Here is a 20,709-nt window from a genome sequence, read left to right on the forward strand (position 1 = left end):
TTAGAATGAGAAATGTATTTCTACATTTATGTGGAAAAGAAATAACAATAAAAACTCTGAAAAGTAAGTGAAATAAAAGAAGACTAAGTCAATGGAGCAGAATTAAGATGCCAGGAATAAACCTAAATTTCAAATGAATTAATTTGTATTTAAGTATATATAAAAGTAGCATTATATATCAAAGAGGAAATGTTGAATTTGTCAAAAATTGTGTTGGAACCCTGATAGCCACCTGGAATAATACAGTATTTGATCCCTACTTACTTCTTACATCAATATAAAATTCAAGAAGATCAAGATTTTAAATGGAACTAAAAGTGTAACCAAGAAAATTAAAAAAAAAAAAAAAATGAGTGACTGTGTTTATAAACTTGGAATACTGAAGTCCTCAGTGTGATACAAAACCCCAAAGCCACAAAAGATGGATAATTTCAATTATTTAAAAGTTAGAAGTATCTGCATGGCAAAAACACCACTATTGATAGTGAAAGGAATATGAAAAAAATGGGGAAAATATTTGCAATACACATCACAGAAAAGAAGTAACTTAGTAAACTAGAAGTACCTCCAAATAAATCAACAACCCAACAGCAAAAGGAGCAATGCAAAAACTATGCAAAGAAGAGAAATTTCAATAGCTCTTAAATGTATGAAAACATGCTCAATTTCATTTGTAAAAAAAAAGTATGCAAATTAAAACTAAAAAAAACACACCTCATTTTTAATATACTAGATTGCCGAAGATCAAAGAGCATGCACATGGTATTACAATGACATGAGGAAACAAGGACTCTCATACATTTTTGGTGGAAACATAAATCAATGCCACATCTATGGACGATATATCCATCGGTATATCCATCATAACTGAAAATATACACGCCTTTTAAAACAATAATTACACTTTTAGACATGTTTTATATACACACACATTTGAAAACTGAGTTTTGTACATGAAAACTTCCTGCACCAATATTTATAATACCTAAACAGTTGAATAAAGTTCATAAATGATGGACTAGCTAAATTAATTAAGATATAGCCATAGAAAAGAACACTATGCAGATGTTATGCATATGTGCGTGTTAAAACAACTACATTAATATATTTTCAGATATAATAAAGTCGGTATGTTTATATACATAGATACATATATTTTCATTTTTCCTTAAATGCTTACATATCAGTATATATGTGTGTAGGTTTGTATTTATAATCTCTGGAAAATTACACACAAAATAATTAACAGTGATTGCCTCCATGGAAGAGAACTAATTGCCTACGGGAGAGGCATATCATTTTATCCATTTAGGATTTCATATCATATATATATATATATATATATATATATATATATATATATATATATTCAATAATTAATGTGTTAATAAATTAAAAACCAGATATAAGACAGGCTTAGTAATTTAGTGTTGCCAGTCCATGGCAAGTCATTCAAATACTGAGATGGTTGGAAATTTACTTTGCACATTTTAATGTTAACCTGTCAGAAAGCCAGCTGGACTATTTCTGTCAGAGAAGAAATACTGAATAGGATGAACTTTTGAAATAATCAGAGTGGCTTTTCTCATATTCTAGCTTTCACTTGAACAGGGGTGGATTTCAGGGGAGTGTATTGAGAGTGGGCAAAATAGGCTTATGTTATCATGTTATCACCTATCATTTCCATTTACTAAAGCTTTATGCATACATACATGTATGTATGTGTTGTGTGCGAGAGAGAGAGAGAGAGAGAGAGAGAGAGAGAGAGAGAGAGAGAGAGAGAGAGAGAGAGAGAGAGAAAGAGAAACAGGCAACAGGCGGCATTGGTGGAGAAAGGAGAGCCCCAAGTTAAACAGAGTCACAAGACACATTTTCTACTCGTTGCTATTACTTTGAGCCTGTAAGCAGCTACTGGGTCTCTCTCTCTTTCCCAGAAACGGCTGCCTTTCATCACATTATGGATTGAGCGCTCCTAGGGTATTTATTTAAGTAGAGAGCAAAGGGTACACTAAGAACCTTTGTATGAAAAGGCATGATGTTATTTTAAGACATGTTTATTACTGCTTGACATCACTAATGCAAAACAGACTTGGGGATGAGGATGGCACTGCCAATGGAAGCATGTTTCAGGAACTAACATCTCTCCCTGTGTTCCAGAATTGACTGGCCCAAACAGACAAAGAGAAGGCCTTACATGTTCTCCAAGCCTGTTAGACTGGTGGCTTCTGCAAATACTCAGAATGTCCTTTCCACTCAGTCTACAAACCCAGCTACAGCTGTCCTGACTTTTAATTCTCACTTTTCACTACCTGTTTTCCTGCAAGGCCACTTCAGCCAATTTGGAGCATGTCACAAACACACACACACACACACACACACACACACACACACACACACACAGAGTCACACACGATGTTGGCTTTGTATTTTAAGTATTTTGGCCCAAGTTTGTGTCTCTGACCTCTGCCCCTCTCTCCTCTGCGGATCCTGCCTAGATCACTAGTTGTCATCGTCCCTTCTGAACTGAGCCCATATTGCCTTTATGCTAATTTTAGTGTTGTTTTGCATTTTTTGAGGCACAGAAAATTTGTTGAAGTTGTTTTTAAATGTTATTTTGTTGGGTTTTCTTATTTATTTTTTGATGTTTTTCATTAAAAAATTAAATCCATTGCACTGCAGTGAGGAAAGTGACATTCCAAGGGTCCAGTTGGACTTCTGCTTCAAAGTGATAGACTACAGACTTGTCCTTCCACGTCAAAAAACTGGACAACTAGACAAAATACATAACATTTGACAACGCCACCTCAGAGAAGGAAAACAAATTCAGTAAACCCCTCCATTGCTCTGGGTTTCTGCCTAGAGACACTTTGAAATTTGTGGCCCAAATAAGGGGTCCTCAAGCAAAACACAGCAGTCTCTTTGAGTTGAGAAATCAAGGATCTGCAGAGGAGGGAGCTAGGCAGAGAAAGAGCTCTAGAAACGTGCCGAAGAGTCTTCTCGAATCTTCATCTGCATACTAAGCTGTGAAGGCAGAGGGGGAATCTCCACAAGGACAGGCAAAGGGTTACTGGGGAGGTAAAAGTCAACACTTTCTAAGGCTTGCAGAGGGCCAGGGACTTTCCAGTTTTAACCAGTCAGAGTGGGGAGACTTCCTGGAACACCCAGTGCATTTAATAGAGACCCCAAAATGGGCCACACCTTGGTAGTGGGACTAAACTAACTCTAGAAAGCATAAAGGTGCCTCTATATCTTCCCTAACAAAACTTAAAACTAAAATTGGAAAAAATGAAGCTGATCCATAAGCACTCTTTAAAGGACAACAACAAAATCCAGACACTCAAAAATGTAATATGTCCATGTATGGAAATTATTTGTTTTTTGTTTCTCCCTGCCAAAATATAAAATTCATAAATATACAGATTTTCATTTATTTTATTCATGGATATATATCAAATATCTAAAAGAATTTGGACAAAGTAAGCATACAATAAATATTTATTAAATGAATAAATACTATTTAATCTTTATCCTATATTAAAAATATATACTACACAAACTCATAGTATCATACAATGTTTCCTATATATGAAATATTCATATTGTACAAACTCAGGCTGGGAGAAGAAATATTTGAATAAAAGAAAAATCTTATTTTTCAAAATGTCTTCTCGACAAGTAAAAATGAAGATAAATAATCGCAACTCTTGTTTTACTTGGGAAAAAAAAAAAACTGGGAAAGTGAGCTTCCCAAAATGAAGCAATTAGTAAATTCTTAATCAGCCTAATTGAGGAGCAGCGAGATTTTCAAAACTGTGTATGTTATTACCGTTCATACTGCTCTGCCATGAAAGCCTAATATGGAAGTAGTCTTAAGGGGGTACTTAATACCGTGTTTTCCCGAAAATAAGACCTAGCCGGACAATCAACTCTAATGCATCTTTTCGAGCAAAAATTAATATAAGATCTGGTCTTATATTTATTATATTATATTACATTACATTATATTATATTACATTATATTATATTACATAACACCTGGTCTTATATTATAGCAAAATAAGACTGGGTCTTATATTAATTTTTGCTCCAAAAGACACATTAGAGCTGATTGTCTGGTTAGGTCTTATTTTCGGGGATACATGGTATGAGAGTCCAGCTCAGCAACACGTCCCTAACAAACAACGCATGTGTGACCTAAACAAGCAACAAAACAAAATAAAACACACATACAGATATTACTACCATGTAAAAAAAAAATCCAATATATTATATTTTATAAAAATTTTGACACATTGTACTGTCATCAAAATAAAATAATTTCTCTAAGTTTTTATTATGGTAACTTGTTTCAAAATAAAAACATGCATATGAACACCATTTTTTCATATATTGAAGCAATTAATTTACCAGAAAAATCATATATTGCTTTCTAGAGTCTCTTTAGCATGTATTAGAAGTGATTGAGCTCCTATGTGCATTCTGTTGATGCGTTATCATTATGAAAGTTTTCTGTGAGCTAGTAAGTTTGATAAATGCCACCTTAAAGGTTGATGCCCCCTGGGTATTATACTTAGACTTCTTTACTTCTGACCTTGCTGATCATCAGGATTTCAAATCCCAATTGCTGCTCCCAGTTGACCTCACTTCCATCACACCTCTGACTTCGTATTTCCAGTTGAACAAACTAACTTTCTAGATATTCCACCCTACCTGCAAACTAGCTCTTTCCCCTCATTCTTTCCCCATTTTGGTGAATGGCATTTGTAGCCAACCAAAACCCTGAGAATTATTTAGCTATTTCCTTGTTTCCTACCACATGTAGCTAATTTTTCCTCCTTACTGTTTCTATAATCCAACCTCTCCTCCCAAGTCCTGCCATTCTTCAGACTTTTATTATCCCTGGTTTATTGTGTCACAGTAAATCCAAGCATCCTCCCTATCTCTAGCCCCCCCAGTAACTGCCTGGTCTTTTCCCCAGGGCTCTCAGCATCATATCTCTCGCCACACTTTGTTGTTTGTAAGATTCTTCAATTCTTATATCGGCTCCTGTGGTGCACACCTCATTTATTTGTTTTGTGAGCTCTTTCAGTATTTGAAGTTAAAATGAATGACTATTTAAAATAAGAACTTCACACAAAATTTCAGATTTGGGGCTTCTCTCCAAAACTCAAACAATTGGCAGCACCAGGCTCTGCATTCCCAGGCGTGGTGACAACTAGCTGAGGCTAAGCAGAGGGTGCTGCGTGTAGACAAGCAATCGGGCACTCTCCATCCCCAGCAACTGGTGTGATGCTCATGCTTCCATTTATCAAACCACCTTCCCCCACCTATTTGACACTTGATGGCACAGATGGTCATCTGAGTTTATAACTTCTGACTCTACCCGATGCTATTCAGACTCTACCTAAGGCTTGATTTAATAAAATATGTTCAAATTGTTCCTCTGGACATCACCTCTCAGTTCAGTTTTCTCACATGTAAGATGAGAACCAAAGACCAAGTGGCCCCCAATCTGCTAACTACAAGGAGAGGACCCCTGATCTCACATTCCTTCCTCCCTCCACTTTCTCCCTGGGCTCTTCATTGCCTGTACCCAACTGGAACCCCAAGGATAGCTGGATGGTTTAGGAAAATGTAGAACCTAAAATGGCGACGGAACATCTGATTTATCAAAACCATGACTGTGTTCGCTGGTAGAAGCAGTCCTCTCTAGCACATTAAAATTCACACAGCCCAGGGTCATGGGAACAAGAGGCAAAAATTCTACCAGGAGGACATCAAGTGAAATAATGAGAGAGGCCAATGTCATCTCTATCCCTTGGTTCCTAGACATATTCTGACTGTGTAGATAGAACCCAATATTAACTGCTGGCTTAAGGGATATTAGCTGCATCCTACAGAACAGTACTAAAAGTACACAGGGTACTTTTTCCTAGCTGTCATAGTCACGCCATCATACTGTTCCATCAAGAGCATTTGAGAGGGATGGGGCACAGAGCAAGACCAGAGAGAATTCCATGGCCTTGCATTCAATGTCACACTTCTTTCACTGTAAAATAATTCCTCGGGTCAGAGGTGATGTTTTATGGAAAGCTATGGGTAATAGCAATCTGTAATCCATGAGCCAAGATGCTAGCAGAAGCCCTGATGCAGGGAAAGCAAATATGTTCCTGAATAAGTCTATCCCTGTGTGGACAAGTGCTACATCCTCCCTGAGGAGCAGGCAGCCAGCTGTCCCCTTAGTGAGTGGTGCAGGGACTCATTGGGTTGGACACTCAGCTGAGTGTCTGGAAGGCAGATCAGGCTTGGTGACAGCAGGTCCACGTTGTGGAGCCCATGCATAACCTCCACTCTTGATGTCATGGCCACTTTGAAGTGGACCCATAAAACTGACACCAGGGTGCCTGGGATAAGAGGCTGGCTGACATCCATGATGGGTCAAGTTGTCTACCTAATTAGTAAGCACCTTCTTCACAGATGAAGCGCTCTCCTAAATACAGAGGGTGCCGAAAATACATATAAACATTTTAAGAAAGGAAAACTGTATTAATATTGCAATACTCAATATATACCAAAAACAAAAGATGAATACAAGTCATGTTTGACTTCTGCAATTACAAGAGGTGCTCAAAGTGGTTACCATCAGCATATAGACACTTCTGATTATGGCGAACTACTGCTTGGGCAACGTTGACTAAGTTTGTCCACTTGTATACATTTTTTTTTTGGCACCCCTGATATTTATCACTCAGTTCCCATTATAAGAAGTCCACCTATGTACCTGTTCCCTAGACCTCTTTTGTCACCAATCTTTCAGGTGTGTTTATTTTAAATTCATGACCAGCCCATCAATCCATTAGCCACAGTTCATGAATCAAGGACATCCATGCTCAGGCCATCGTTCCTCCCAGAATATGTGTTCCGCCACATGAACCACCTGAAGTCCTACCCATTCTGCGATCCCTTTTCACCATTGTTTTTCAGGGTCAACTCCAAGAGAATGCATGATTGAGTAGTTGCCCCCTTCTGGCCTATGCCAATTCTCATAGTAGGAGGCAAAAGGAGGCAGAGTCCTGGTCTCCTGATATTTATGCCCTGAACCTATCCAGATCATGTGATGACTTCTAAAATTTCTCTCAGATTTATAAAAAGTGAAGAACACACACACCACCACCTTCACACCTAAGCCCACACCAGTTTTGTCCCTGAACTATTATAGAACCTCTGTTTCAGAAACAGCTCCTATCAGGCAGCGAGCTTTAAGAGTCAACTAGAAATTAGCTTTTCTACAGTATTAGAAAGAGGCAGCAAAAACGTTATTTTAAAAGTACTTTTTTTTTTAAATTCAATATTGTTTTAGAACTATGTTAGTTTTCATCACCCATTTCTATTGTAAGTGAACTTACTTTTACTGGAAAGGATAAAACTGATGGCAAGAAAAGCAAACAGTACTCACTCATGTAAACAACTTCATCTGTAACTCATTAACCCTGCTACTCTCAGCCTCCCAGAAAATGTGTCCCATTTATTAGCTTCCAATTTCAAGTTCATGTTTGTCTTTCAGTTCTGGGTCATTATTGAGCAGTAAAGAAAGGAGAAGCTCTATTACTGGTGACACCTCGTACATGGAGTTGCCAATCTTACTCCAATGGTGTTTAATGAGCTCTTTGCATCGTCTCTGCCAGAGTAGCCACCCCACTCTTCCCATTAGTTGTATTTCCTGCCCACTATATAAAGGAGAAAAACACCTATTACTGAGCTGCCTCACTCTTGCTAATTCTCCCATCTCGAACAGGAGAAACAGAGATCAAAATAGCAATAGCTACCAACGAACAGCATTGCCTTCCAAAATGTGGGTTACCATTGGTATTTGGGATGACTCTGGGTGGTGTGCAAGGTTATCGATATCAGGAAAATAATGATACTGAAGAATAAGAAGAAGAAAGTTAATTCCTTTTTTATTTTTCTTCAATCCTCTAATTCCATCAGGAAAAAAAGAAAAGTCTGAGTTTGAGCATAGGCTTTAACACCCAATATTTTAATGCAGAGAGAGCGAGCCATCCTCATGTTCAGGACATTTGGTGAGCAACAGCATCTAGCTAGAACCTATTATCATCATTCCGTTTTTGTTATCTATTTATGGCAGATGATACTGATTGTGCAGCAGAGAGAGTGATATTTCTCTCTTGGTAAACTTACAGTTTTAAAAAACGTTATTTTATGTAAAAGTGTTAAGCAAACAATAGTACAGGTGATACATGAATACCATGGAAATCTCAAAATGGGAATACAAAAGAAAGAAATTTTGAAAACACTGCAAGAGGAAAAAAAAAAAAGAAGTCATAAATAACTACGACAGAACTTAGTCCTGAAAGTAGGATTCACTCAATATTGACAGTTGTTTGTGTCTGGGCTGCATGTGTGTGCAAAGGAGGGGAGCTGGGGTTCTGAATATTTTCTACTTCCCATTTCCACATGATGAAAACATTATATTATTGTCACATTTCCATTGTGTTAAATATATATGTGTTAAATATATGTATATATACATATATATGTGTAAATATATATGTGTTAAATATATGTATATATGGTAGCATTGGCTCTCTATAGTGGTACAATAATTTTTTTCAAAACTTGGTGTGTGTACATATGTACACATCATATTTTTACTTTTTTACAAACCTATTTAATACTGCAATTTCCTTCTGAAATATCAGTTATTTTCTTCAATTAAATATATGAATCACTGTTTCCTGAATATTATGTCCTTGAGTATTTCTGTTTACTCATTTTCCAGATTGTCTTTTATTTAGAACCTAGGCTTAATAAACTCATTTTATTAAAGTAAATGTGTCTGGAGATTTTGTTCTTCAGAAAGAATAGAGGTAATTGGCATTTTGTGTATAGGAATAGAAGAGCCTTTGTTAAACTTCATTAGTCTTATTCAGCTGAGATTAATGATTAAAATTATATTTTGCTGCAATTATTTATATTTCTCTTTTACGCAGTCACATGCAAATTGTATTATCTGTTACTTTCACATGAAACAACCGACTGTGTAGATAGATCAAGATGAAGGGCTTATACCTATTTAGAATAATTTATTTTTCATTTCACTATTTTCAAACATTTCTTTTACAGCGTTGAAAACTGTAATAGAAGTATGTGGTTGTTTAAGGATCGTCACTTTGTCAATTTTTCACTTACTGACATTCGGCGGTATCTCCCAGCAATTATTAGTACTGACTTCACTGGAAATGTTCCCCGTAGGTCACTAAACCTTTAAAGTAGCCCAGATTCTTCCTAAGGCACAGCTTGTTCTTTTCCTTACTGGATTCTTGAATTGGAGCTAAAATTGTTGTGGCTTTTGAACACAAATAAATGGACAACTTCTAGAGTTGATTTTGGATTACTGAGATTAAGTTTTCACTCATTCTCATAAAAAAAAACCAAACAGTTTTGCCACATGTGCGTAAACCTGAAGGGACTCTGAACTCTAGGAAACAGATTAGTAATCACTGCAAAATAAACAGATGTACGCTTTGGCAGCTACTGAATTTTTTAAAGACAAAAATAAATAAATAAATAAGTCAAGTGTATTCCCATGCTGAAATCTTTCATTTTTTAGTACAAAGTGCATTTTGTAAAGTACATTTTTAAGCACAGTAAATGTGTTTTTTAAATTAAATCTTTTTTTAGAGTCCTACATATGTAATACCCTGGGACCAGGAATCATTTGCTCTTCATCATATAGATATTTTTAAACAAATGCTCAGCAACAACAACAAAGCATGAACTTCATGCCAATTTTTGTCCACATTGTGTCTAGATGTACAATTTTTCACTTGAAGGACAACTGACATATGGCAAAAAGCACATCATTTAGGGAATGCTTCATGTGTAAAATATAAGTTTTTAAAAATAAAATTAAAATATAGCTTTTTAAAAATAGTCTCTATTAAAGAACAAATTTCTTTAAGTCCTTTTTTTTCTTTTAAAACACACAATGAGAGTTTTGTATTTATGTAAAAATACAATCTTTCCTTATACATCTATATGACTTCCTTTGAGTTTTCATAATTTTGCAACTTAAGATTTACAAACATGTTAAAGAACAAAGAAATGTAGCTTTTGTAGTAGCTGATGAACTGCTGAATAACAAAGTGTTTTTTTACATAAAAATTTCATAATAAAATAAAAATCATACAGACATGAAATATATCTCACTACAAAGTCTGTCATTTTTCTCCCCGAGAAGATTCTTGCCATCAAAATAGAGATAGAGAAAAATCATTTAAAAACTTCAGACTGTGTTATCACTCAAGAATTTGAGGCCTCTATGTATGGAAAGACAAATTTTCTAGAAAGAAATCTAATATAATCAACCTGGCATCTAGATGGCTTCCAAAAAAGTTTTGCTCTTAAATCCTGTAGTTAAATTAAAACCAAATTCCACGTTGAATTATTGGTTAAAATGAAGGACCACCCTAAAAGAGTAAAATTGGCTCAACCTATGTTATTGTTGAGTTTCCTAATGCTATTTTTTACAAATATGAGAAAATAATTTTTCAGAGATTGTATAAGAACATTTTGTATTCTGTTATTTATCTCCTGTTGAAAAGAAGATTTATTCCAGCAGATTACAAAAACAATTATAAAGAAGGGATAGTGCCAATATCAAGTATTATTCCAGGCATTAAAACATTGTTTGGGAAAGAAAACCCTTCCATACTTCATCCGAGAAGAGAGCAAAGCTTCCATACACAATATAGCTGGAACGGGAGGCAGTGGATGAGCAAATCTTAGAGACCACGCTCTTCTGCAAAGACATTTGATGTGGCACCCACTTGTGAATGTGGGCTGTGAGGCTGCTCTCTGGAATCACTGCCCGTCTTCTTGTCCTTATCAAAAGCAAGTGTATCCACCTTCCTTTTCACTTTTCCCTCTGTATGTGCTATTTCATTTCATCACATGCTAAATAGCATTCTAATAGTTCAAGAACAGGCTACATAATTCCAGTTCAATTGTGGACTGAGCCCAGGCATTTATGAACCTTCCAACCCAAAATCTGATTAAAATTTTAAAAATAATAATGACAGCTAAAATAACTATAGTTAATTTCTATTGAGCACCTATTATGTGCCAGACACTCTGCTGCATGCATATCATTTAATCCTCAGCAACTCCCATTTTTCAAATGAACAAATGGAGACACAAAAAAATTAAGGAACTTGTGTCAAATCACAAAACCAGTATTCAATGGAGCCAGGGTTTTAGTCCAGAGCCCGTGAAAGGAGTCCTTATGCTACACTACCAGTAAAGAGAAGAAAGAGGAGGGAGAGGAGGAAAACAGAGGGTAGGGAAAGAGAAGAAATCAATAAAATAAAAGTAATGAAGATAAGAAATGGTCCTTTCAGTCAACCAAATATTTTGAAGTATTTCTGGAAGACAGAAAATACATGGATAGAAGAGAGTAATCATAACAACAGGAGCAGGCTATGGGAAAATCATCATCAGGTTATTTAATTTTAAGAAATGTCTACAATACATCTAAACTAATGAGCCATTCTCCCTCCCCCCAAAGCAGTGCAGCTGCAGAATCTGTCCTCACCCTAAAGCAGGCGACTGTATTAGTCAGAATCCAACCAGAAACAGAAAGAATTTAAACCAAAGGGAATATAATGCAGGGAACAAATTACACAGGGGATGGTGTTGCTGAGAAGCCACTTGGGGGATTGAGGGCAAAAGCAGGAAGCAGGTGGGCGTGGTTTTCCTGAAAGCAAAGGATCAGATTACTCAGCATAAGCTTGGAGAAACCATATCCAGGGAAAGCTGAGGCCGCGGCTGGAGACACTGCTTGAGACAGACAGGCAGAGGGAGGGGAAGGCAGGCCTTTTCATCATTCTGCCCCATGTCCTAGTCTGCTGCCTCTGTGTCCCACTGGCCAAACCCAGTCAGAACCATCTTAGATGAGATCCAAAAACAGCCTGTGAGTCAGCTTTCCTGTAATAGAGAGCAGAGCAAGGGCAAGGGCAAGGAAAAGGACAAGGGCAAGCGCAAGAGCAAGGAATGAATCTGAACATAGGCTCCAGACCAGCACAGATACGTCCAAGGAAAGTGAAAGACCATCTTAGCCAGCTGGCCCAGCAGAGGTATTAGGGCCAGAGAAAAACAAAACAGATCCTGACATCTCCCTGGACCCCTAACTTCACAGTCATGGAGGCCTGAGCAACCTGTCTATTCATGTCCCACACACTCTAAAGAGAAGCCCTGAGTTAGCCCCCGCATTCCAGGAGAGACCTTCTGTGCAAACTGACCTACACAACACAGAAAAACCACAATGTTAGTTGCCCCAAATTATCACACTAGTTTTTCCCTCATAAATATGAAAGGACAACCCACAGTCAACAAGCATGTGAGGAAGATGAACAGTATGAAAGGGAAGGACATTATAAATAAACAGAATCCCTAACCCTAAAGGAAACAGTAGTGCTGCAGAAGGGAAATTTGGAATAATTCTAAATTAATGTCAGAGAAATTAAACAACACTTACATCCATAAAACTGGAATATACTGCTATAAAAAGGAGTAATCAAAGAAGTTGTTCTTGGAGTGTAGGTCATAAAGTTATTAATAAAATTTTCAATGTAAATTGAAGCAGCCACTATGAAAAACAGTATAGAGGTTCCTCAAAAAATTAAGAATAAAATTACCATATGACCCAGCAATTCCTTTCCTGAGTATCTACCCAAAAAATTTTGAAAACATTTATCCGTAAAGATATATGTGCTCCAATATTCATTGCAGCATCATTTGTGGTGGCTAAGACATGGAAACAACCAAAGTGTCTTTCAATAGATTAGTGGATAAAGAAGATGAGGCACACAGTGGAATAATACTCAGCCATAAGAAAAGATGAAATAGTGCCATTTGCAACAATATGGATGGATCTTGAGCAAAATGAGTCAGACAGAGAAAATCAAGAACCATATGATTTCACTCATATGCGGGATATAAAACTGAAAGCAACAAATGAATAAGACAAACAAACAAAGAAACAAAAAAACAGACACAGACGTAGTTACCAGAGGGAAAAGGAGGAGAAGGGGAAAGTAGAAGAAGAAGGTAAAGGTAGTCAAATACTTGGTGACAGAAGGACACTTGACTCTGGGTAGTGAGCACACAATATGATATACAGATTACATATTATAGAATTGTACACTTGAAACCTATGTAATTTTCATGACCAATGTCACCCCAATAAATTTAATAAAATTAAAAAAAACTCAAACAGGCTGAATCACAGAATGAACGTTGCTGAACACTGAATATGTGACATGGAAGATAAGGTTAAATAAATCTCTGAGGACAAAAACAAAAATATAAGAGAAAAGGTAATTCTAGATAGATAAAATTGGGTTCAAGGAGGTAAAAAAATAATAATAATAGAGTAATACTCGTGGAAGAAAACTTTCTAAGCTCAAGAAAGACACAAGTCTCAGATTAAAAAGGCCCAGACAGACGTAAGCAGGAAACAATGAGAAAAAAATACACATCTAGACTTTTACTGAATTCATTGGATAGAGAAAGAATTCTGAAAGCTTGCAGTATATTAAAACTTAATACGAACAAAGACACGAGAATCAGACTGGCATCGGACTTCTAATCCACTGTACTGAGTGTCTAAACAAAAATGAACAATGGCTTCAAAGTTTTGAAGGGGAATTATAGCTATAGATATGGATGTAGATGTAGATATAAACATAGATATAGTTAAAAACCAGAAGTATATACACTGTATAACAAGATGAGAAACCTTTCTAGGTAAAGACTGGTAACCTGACTGCATTTGCTCTTCACTGCCTGTAGCACAGCCCCTGGCACAAGTAAGTTGCTCAGCCAGTATTCTTGGCTCCATGAAATGCTGCATTGTGGAATGGAATGTTGCAGCAGCTGAGTAAGGTCCTGAAGTCTTAATTGGAAGCTATATATTAATGCATAACAACAACCGGAGCTACATAAACCATTAGAAACTCAGTGTTATTCCCTTGAGGAATGGTTGCATTCCAAGAATTATTGCTTTTTACCCTCACATGTGATTACTTAATTTACACATGTGGACAGTTGGATGCATTGGCTGAAAGCAAGCATATGGCTGGCTTGTGCCTCTACGGACATCTGGCCTGAACACCACAGATAGCACTCTCCATCGCTTTACGGCCAGCCTCACAACTTCAAACCTCTGTTTGGTAATCTAACGGTCAAGGGGACAGAGGGAAGACTGGCTCCTCAGGCTGATGGACCCACTGAAGTCTACTACTTATCACCTGGGTGGTTGAGGACCTGGGATGCAGTGAGAAGGTTGCTGAGGGTTCCTGGCTCTCTTACGCCCTGGGGTATAGCTGCAGTTCATTTCTATCAACTCAAGTAATCCCCCGCCTACTTCAAGAACCTGAAGAGTACATATCTAAAAGCATTTTATTATATATGAAATACATGTTCATTGTGTCAAATACAGAAAGTAGAAAGCAGAAATAAAATATTGCCCATAATTCAATTACCTCGGAAAAATCACCAGTACCATTTTAATGCGTATCCTTTCCATGTTTGACTCTGAAAAACAGAGTCATTCTTCTTTTCATTGAATAAAATGTCACTAGTATATCCTTCCATGTCAAGAAACATATTTTTATGTGATCAGTATTTACTACTGCATAGTCCTCTATACTGATATATCAATATTAATATAAACAAGATTCCTATGGTTGGGTACTTGGGATATTTCCAATAGAAGCAAGGCATTTTGTGAGAGCTATATCTTAATAATCGACTACTAAGTCTCTAAATAGCTTTCTGATTACAGCATTAAACTTTTTCCAAATAAAAATTTATTTTGTCTCCATTATAAAGCATCAGTTATTTATCTTAAAATTGTTTTTTTAATCTTCTAATTTTCAAAATAATGCCTTTCATGGTAGAAAATTTGGAAAATATTAAAAAAATCTTGAAGAAAAAAAAAATCCTAATCTCACCACACAAAAAAACATAATGACTATTATTATGTTATTAAGTATTCAATTATACCTGAAGAATTAAATTTCACTTTACCTTTGGGATTAAGGGAAGTTATTAACATACACAATGTTTTTCATATTGTCCTGTTTCTTGTATATCCTTTTTTTTTTAATTTTCTGAAATTGTTGGGCTGTATTAAACTTTTTTTTTCAAAAATGTTTTTTTCAGTTTCAGGTGTACAAAACACTGTAATAGTTAGACATTTATCATTTATATCCTTCACAAAGTGATAAGCCCCCTCCCCTAATCTACTACCCCTCTGACATAGCACGCAGCTGTTACATTTCCACTGTCTCTATTCCTTATGCTGTATTCCACTTCTTGTGAATATATATATAATATATATATATTATATATATATATTATATATATAATTATATAATTATAATTATAGTTGACATTCATTATTGTTCAGCTTCAGCTTCAGGTGTACAATGCAGTGATCAAGCATCTACATCATCCCTGAAGTGGTCTCCCTAATAAGACAAGTGTCCATCAGATACCCTACAAAATCTTTACAACATTATTGATTATGTTCCCCAAATTGACTTCCGTATCCCCGTGGCAATCTTGTGGTTACCGATTGTGCTTTCTAATCCCCTCAGCTTCCCCCTTATCCCCACCCGCCCTCCCATCTAGCAATGATCAGTTTTTCTTCTATGTCTCTGAAATTGTTTCTGATTAGTTTGTTCATTTATACTATTCTTTAGATTCCACATATAAGTGAGATCATATGGTATTTGTCTTTCTCTGCCTGACTTATTTCACTTAGCATAATGTTCTCTAGGTCCATCCATATCGTTGCAAATGGTAAGATTCCATTCTTCTTTATGGCTGTGTAATACTCCACTGTATAAATGTACCAGAGTTTCTTAATCCAGTCATCTACTAATGGGCATTTTGGTTGCTTCCATGTCTTGGCTATTGTGAATAGCGCTGTAATAACCATAGGGGTGCATAGATTTTTTTCAAATTAGCATTTTGGAATCTGGATAGATACCCAAGAATGGAATTGCTGGGTCATAAGGTAGTTTCATTCTCAATTTCTTGAGATACCTCCATACTGTTTTCCATAGTGACTGCACCAATCTGCAATCCCAACAGTGCAAGAGGGTTCCCTTTTCTCCACATCCTTTCCAGCACTTGTTTGTTGATGTATTGATGATAGCCATTCTGACCAAAGTGAGGTGGTATTTCATTGTGGTTTTTATTTGCATTTCTCTAATGATTAGTGAGGTTGAACATTTTTTCATATGTCTGTATGTCCTCTTTAGAAAAATGTCTCTTCATGTCCTCTGCCCATGTTTTAATTGGATAGTTTGTTTTTTTGGTATTGAGTTGACTGAGTTTTTTTTATAAATTTTGGATATTAACCCCTTATCAGATATATCATTGACAAATATCTTCTCCCATTCGGTAGGTTCCCTTTTTGTTTTATTGATGGCTCCCTTAGCTGTGAAAAAACTTTTTAGTTTGACGTAATCCCATGTTTATTTTTTCTCTTACTTCCTTTTCCTGAGGGAATATATCAGTAAAAATATTACTCCAGGTAATGTCTGTTAACTTTCTTTCTATATTTTCTTCTAGGAGTTTTATGGTTTTAGATCTTACATTTAAGTCTTTAATCCATTTTGAATTTATTCTTGTATATGATGTAAGGAGGTGGTCCGGTTTCATTTTTTTGCATGTCCAGGTTTCCCAGCACCATTTATTGAATAGACTGTCTTTACCCCAACATAAATTCTCGTTTCCATTGTCGTAGATTAAATGACCATATAGGCATGGATTTAATGGTTTTACCTTTTCTCCATTGAGTATGATGTTAGCTGTGGGTTTATCAAATATGAAGTTTATTATGTTGAGATATGGTCTGTCTATTCCCACTTTCTTAAGAGTTTTTATCATAAATCACTGCTGGATTTTATCAAATGCTTTTTCTGCATCCATTGATATGATCATATAATTTTTATTTCTCATTTTGTTAATGTGGTGTATCACATTAATTGATTTGCGGATATTGAACAAACCTTGCATACCAGGAATGAATTCCACTTGATCATGGTGTACGATATTTTTAATGTATTTCTGAATTCTGTTTGCTAATATTTTGTTGAGGATTTTTACATCTATGTTCATTAGGGATATTGGCCTATAGTTTTCTTCTTTTGTAATGTCTTTGTCTGATTTTGGGATCAGGGTGATAGTGGCCTCGTAAAAAGTGTTTGGGAGCCTTCCCTCCTTCTGGATGTTTTGGAATAGTTTGAGGAGAAAAAGTGGTAATTCTTTTTTGAATGTTTTGTAAAATTCCACTGTGAAGCCATCTGGTCCAGGGCTTTTGTTTGTTGGGAGCTTGTTGATTACTGATTCAATTTCCCTGGTTGTAATCCGTCTATTCAAGTTTTCTGTTTCTTCTTGAGTTAGCCTTGGAAGGTTGTATGCTTCTAGAAAATTGTCTGTTTCTTCCAGATTGTCTAATTTGTTGGCCTATAGTTGCTCATAGTAATTTCTTAAATTTATTTGTATTTCTGTGATGTCATCACTTCTCCTCTTTCATTCCTGATTTTATTAATTTGGGTCCTCTCTCTCTCTCTTTTTTTTTTTTTTTTGGATGAGTCTGGTTAAAAGTTTGTCAATTTTATTTATCTTCTCAAAAAAAAAAACAGCTCTTGGATTCATTGATCTTTTGTATCTGTTTGTGGTCTCTATTTCATTTATTTCTGCTCTGATCTTTATAATCGCCTTCCTTGTACTCCCTTTGGACTTATTTTGCTGTTCTTTTTCCAGATCCCTTAAGTATATGGATAAACTGCTTATTTGTGATTTTTCTTGTTTCTTTAGGTAGGCCTGCATTGCTATGAATTTCTCTCTTAGGACTGTTTTTGCTGCATCCCATAGATTTTGGGTCATTGTGTTTTCATTTTTGTTTGTCTAGAGATGTCTTTTGATTTCTTCCTTGATCTCATTGTTGACACATTCATTAGTTAGTAACATGTTATTCAGCCACCATGTATTTGTGTGTCTTCCAATTTTTTTCCTGTAGTTGATTTCTAATTTCATAGCATTGTGGTCACAGATGACACTTGGTATGATTTCAATTTTCTTAAATTTATTGAAGCTTGTTTTGTGATCTAACATGTGATCTATCTTGGAAAATGTTCCACGTGCACTTGAGAAGAATGTGTATTCTGCAGCTGTGGGGTGAAATGCTCTGAAAATATCAATTAAATCCAACTGGTATCATTTAAGGCCACTATTTCCATATTTATTTTCTGTCTGGAGGATCTGTCCCTTGTTGTCAGTGTGTGTTGAAGTCCCCTACTACGATAGTGTTACTGTTGATCTCTGTCTTTATATCAGTCAATATCTGTTTTGTATATTTAGGTGCTCCTATGTTGGGTGCATAGATGTTTTCTAGGGTTATATCCTCTTGTTGGATCTATCCCTTTATTATTAGGTAGTGCCCATCTTTGTCTGTTAATACATTCTGCATTTTAAAGTCTATTTTGTCAGATATAAGTATTGCTACTCCAGATTTTTTCTCATTTCCATTTGCATGAAATATCTTTCTCCAACCCTTTACTTTCAGCCTGTGTGTGTCTTTTGATCTGAGGTGAGTCTCTTGTATACAGCATATGCAAGGGTCTTGTTTTCTTATCCACTCAGCCACTCTATGTCTTTTGATTGGAGCATTTAATCCATTTACATTTAAAGTGATTATTGATAGGTGCATAGATATTGCTATTTTGTTATTTGTATTTCTGGTCTTCATTAGTTAGATTGTTTTCATCTTTCTTCTGTTTAGAGAAGCCCTTTGAACATTTCCTGCATTGTTAGCTTATTGGTATGAATTCCTTTAGCTTATTCTTTTCTGGGAATCTCTTTATCTCTCCTTCAATTTTAAATGATAACGTTGCTGGATAAAGCAATCTAGGTTGTAGGCCTTTGTGTTTCATCACTATGAATACCTCCTGCCACTCCCTTTTGGCCTGCAAAGTTTCTGTAGAAAAGTCATTTGATAGTCTTATAGGAGTCCTCTTGTATGCAACCTTCTGTCTTTCTCTTGCTGCTTTCAGGATTCTCTCTTTGTCTTTAACCTTTACCATTTTAACTATAATGTGTCTTGGTGTGGACCTGTTTGGGTTTATCCTGGTTGGAACTCTCTGCCCTTCCTGGGCTTGTATGTTGGTTTCCTTCACCAGGTTAGGGAAGTTTTTGGTCATTATTACTTCAAATATGTTCTCGATCCTTTGCTCCCTCTCTTCACCTTCTGGTATTCCTATGATGCGCATGATGTTGTGCTTCATGTTATCCCAGAGGTCTCCTAAACCATTTTCATTGTTTTTAAGTATTTTTTTCTTTTTGTTGTTCTGCTTGGATGATCTCTGCTAACTTGTCTTCTAAATCGCTGATTTGATCCTCTGCCTCATTTAACCTGCTGGTAATTCCTTCAAGTGTGTTCTGTATTTCAGTCATTGTATTCTTTAGTCCTAACTGGTTGTTCTTATGATTTCTCTATCCTTTTTTATGTCATCACTGAGTTCCTTAAACATTCTTATCATCAGTGTTCTGAACTCTGTCTCTAATAGCTTAGTTACCTCTATTTCATTTGGTTCCAATTCTGGGGGTTTCTTCTGTTCTTTTATTTGGGACATGTTTCTTTGTTTCCTCATTCTGGCTGATTCTCTGTGTTTGGTTTCATGTATTAGGTAGATCCTCTAGGTCTCTTAGCCTTTGCAGGGTGGATTTATGTAGTATGTGTCCTTTATATTTGAATCGCACAGTCTCTCTATTCTCCTGTGCGTGTGTTCCAGTGGTGACCCTTGTGTTGTGTGTATTCTCCTGTTAAAGTTGAACTTTAATTGCTTTTGGCTTGTCAGTAGATGGGATTGACTACTAGGCTGACTAGTTAGTGAGACTTGGCTCTGCCCACAGTGATGAGCTGCTGTGTGCAGGTTGACTGCTCAAATAGGCTTGGCCCCTGTGGGCCCTTGTGCCTGTAAAGAATTCCCTCTGGGTGTGTCACTTGTAGGTCAAATCGGTAATACTCTGGTTTGGTCTGGAGTTGGCCTCTGGGTGTGTTGAATCTTGTGCCTCTTGGGCTGGACCCTGGTGAAGGGCGATATCAGAACAAAACAAATCAACAAGCACAACAACAAAGGAAAAAACAGATATATTCACATATAAAAACACATATATAACCCACACTCAACACAGGCAGAAATATCAAAAATCCAAACCAAAAAAGGCAGCGCCAGTCTTGGCTTAAGCCCACCAAACCATCTCCAGGTTGCCCTCTGCTATATAAAGAATCCTCTGCGTCTTCTGGAGGTAGAGCCAGCCACCTGGCACCCAGAGTGTCCCTGACACTGCAGTTCTAGATGAGTGGGGCTCTGAGGTGTGGATGGTAGTTTTTACGAAGTCAGTGTAGTTTTTGCTCTTGCCTGCACATGACGTGCTCTGAGAGCACCACAGCCAGCCATCAGGAGGTGGGCTTCTTTCCTGTGCCCAGGTCTCCTGAGTCTTAGGGCACTTCTTCCATCCTGGGGTGTGGAGGATGCGAGATTTCTGAGCTGCTAAAAGCCCAGAACTGCCTCTGCCACCTGCTGTTGACCTCTGCATGTGTCTCTGTAG

The sequence above is a fragment of the Rhinolophus ferrumequinum genome, chromosome 2 (assembly GCF_004115265.2).
Source record: "Rhinolophus ferrumequinum isolate MPI-CBG mRhiFer1 chromosome 2, mRhiFer1_v1.p, whole genome shotgun sequence".
Classification (NCBI taxonomy): domain Eukaryota; kingdom Metazoa; phylum Chordata; class Mammalia; order Chiroptera; family Rhinolophidae; genus Rhinolophus; species Rhinolophus ferrumequinum.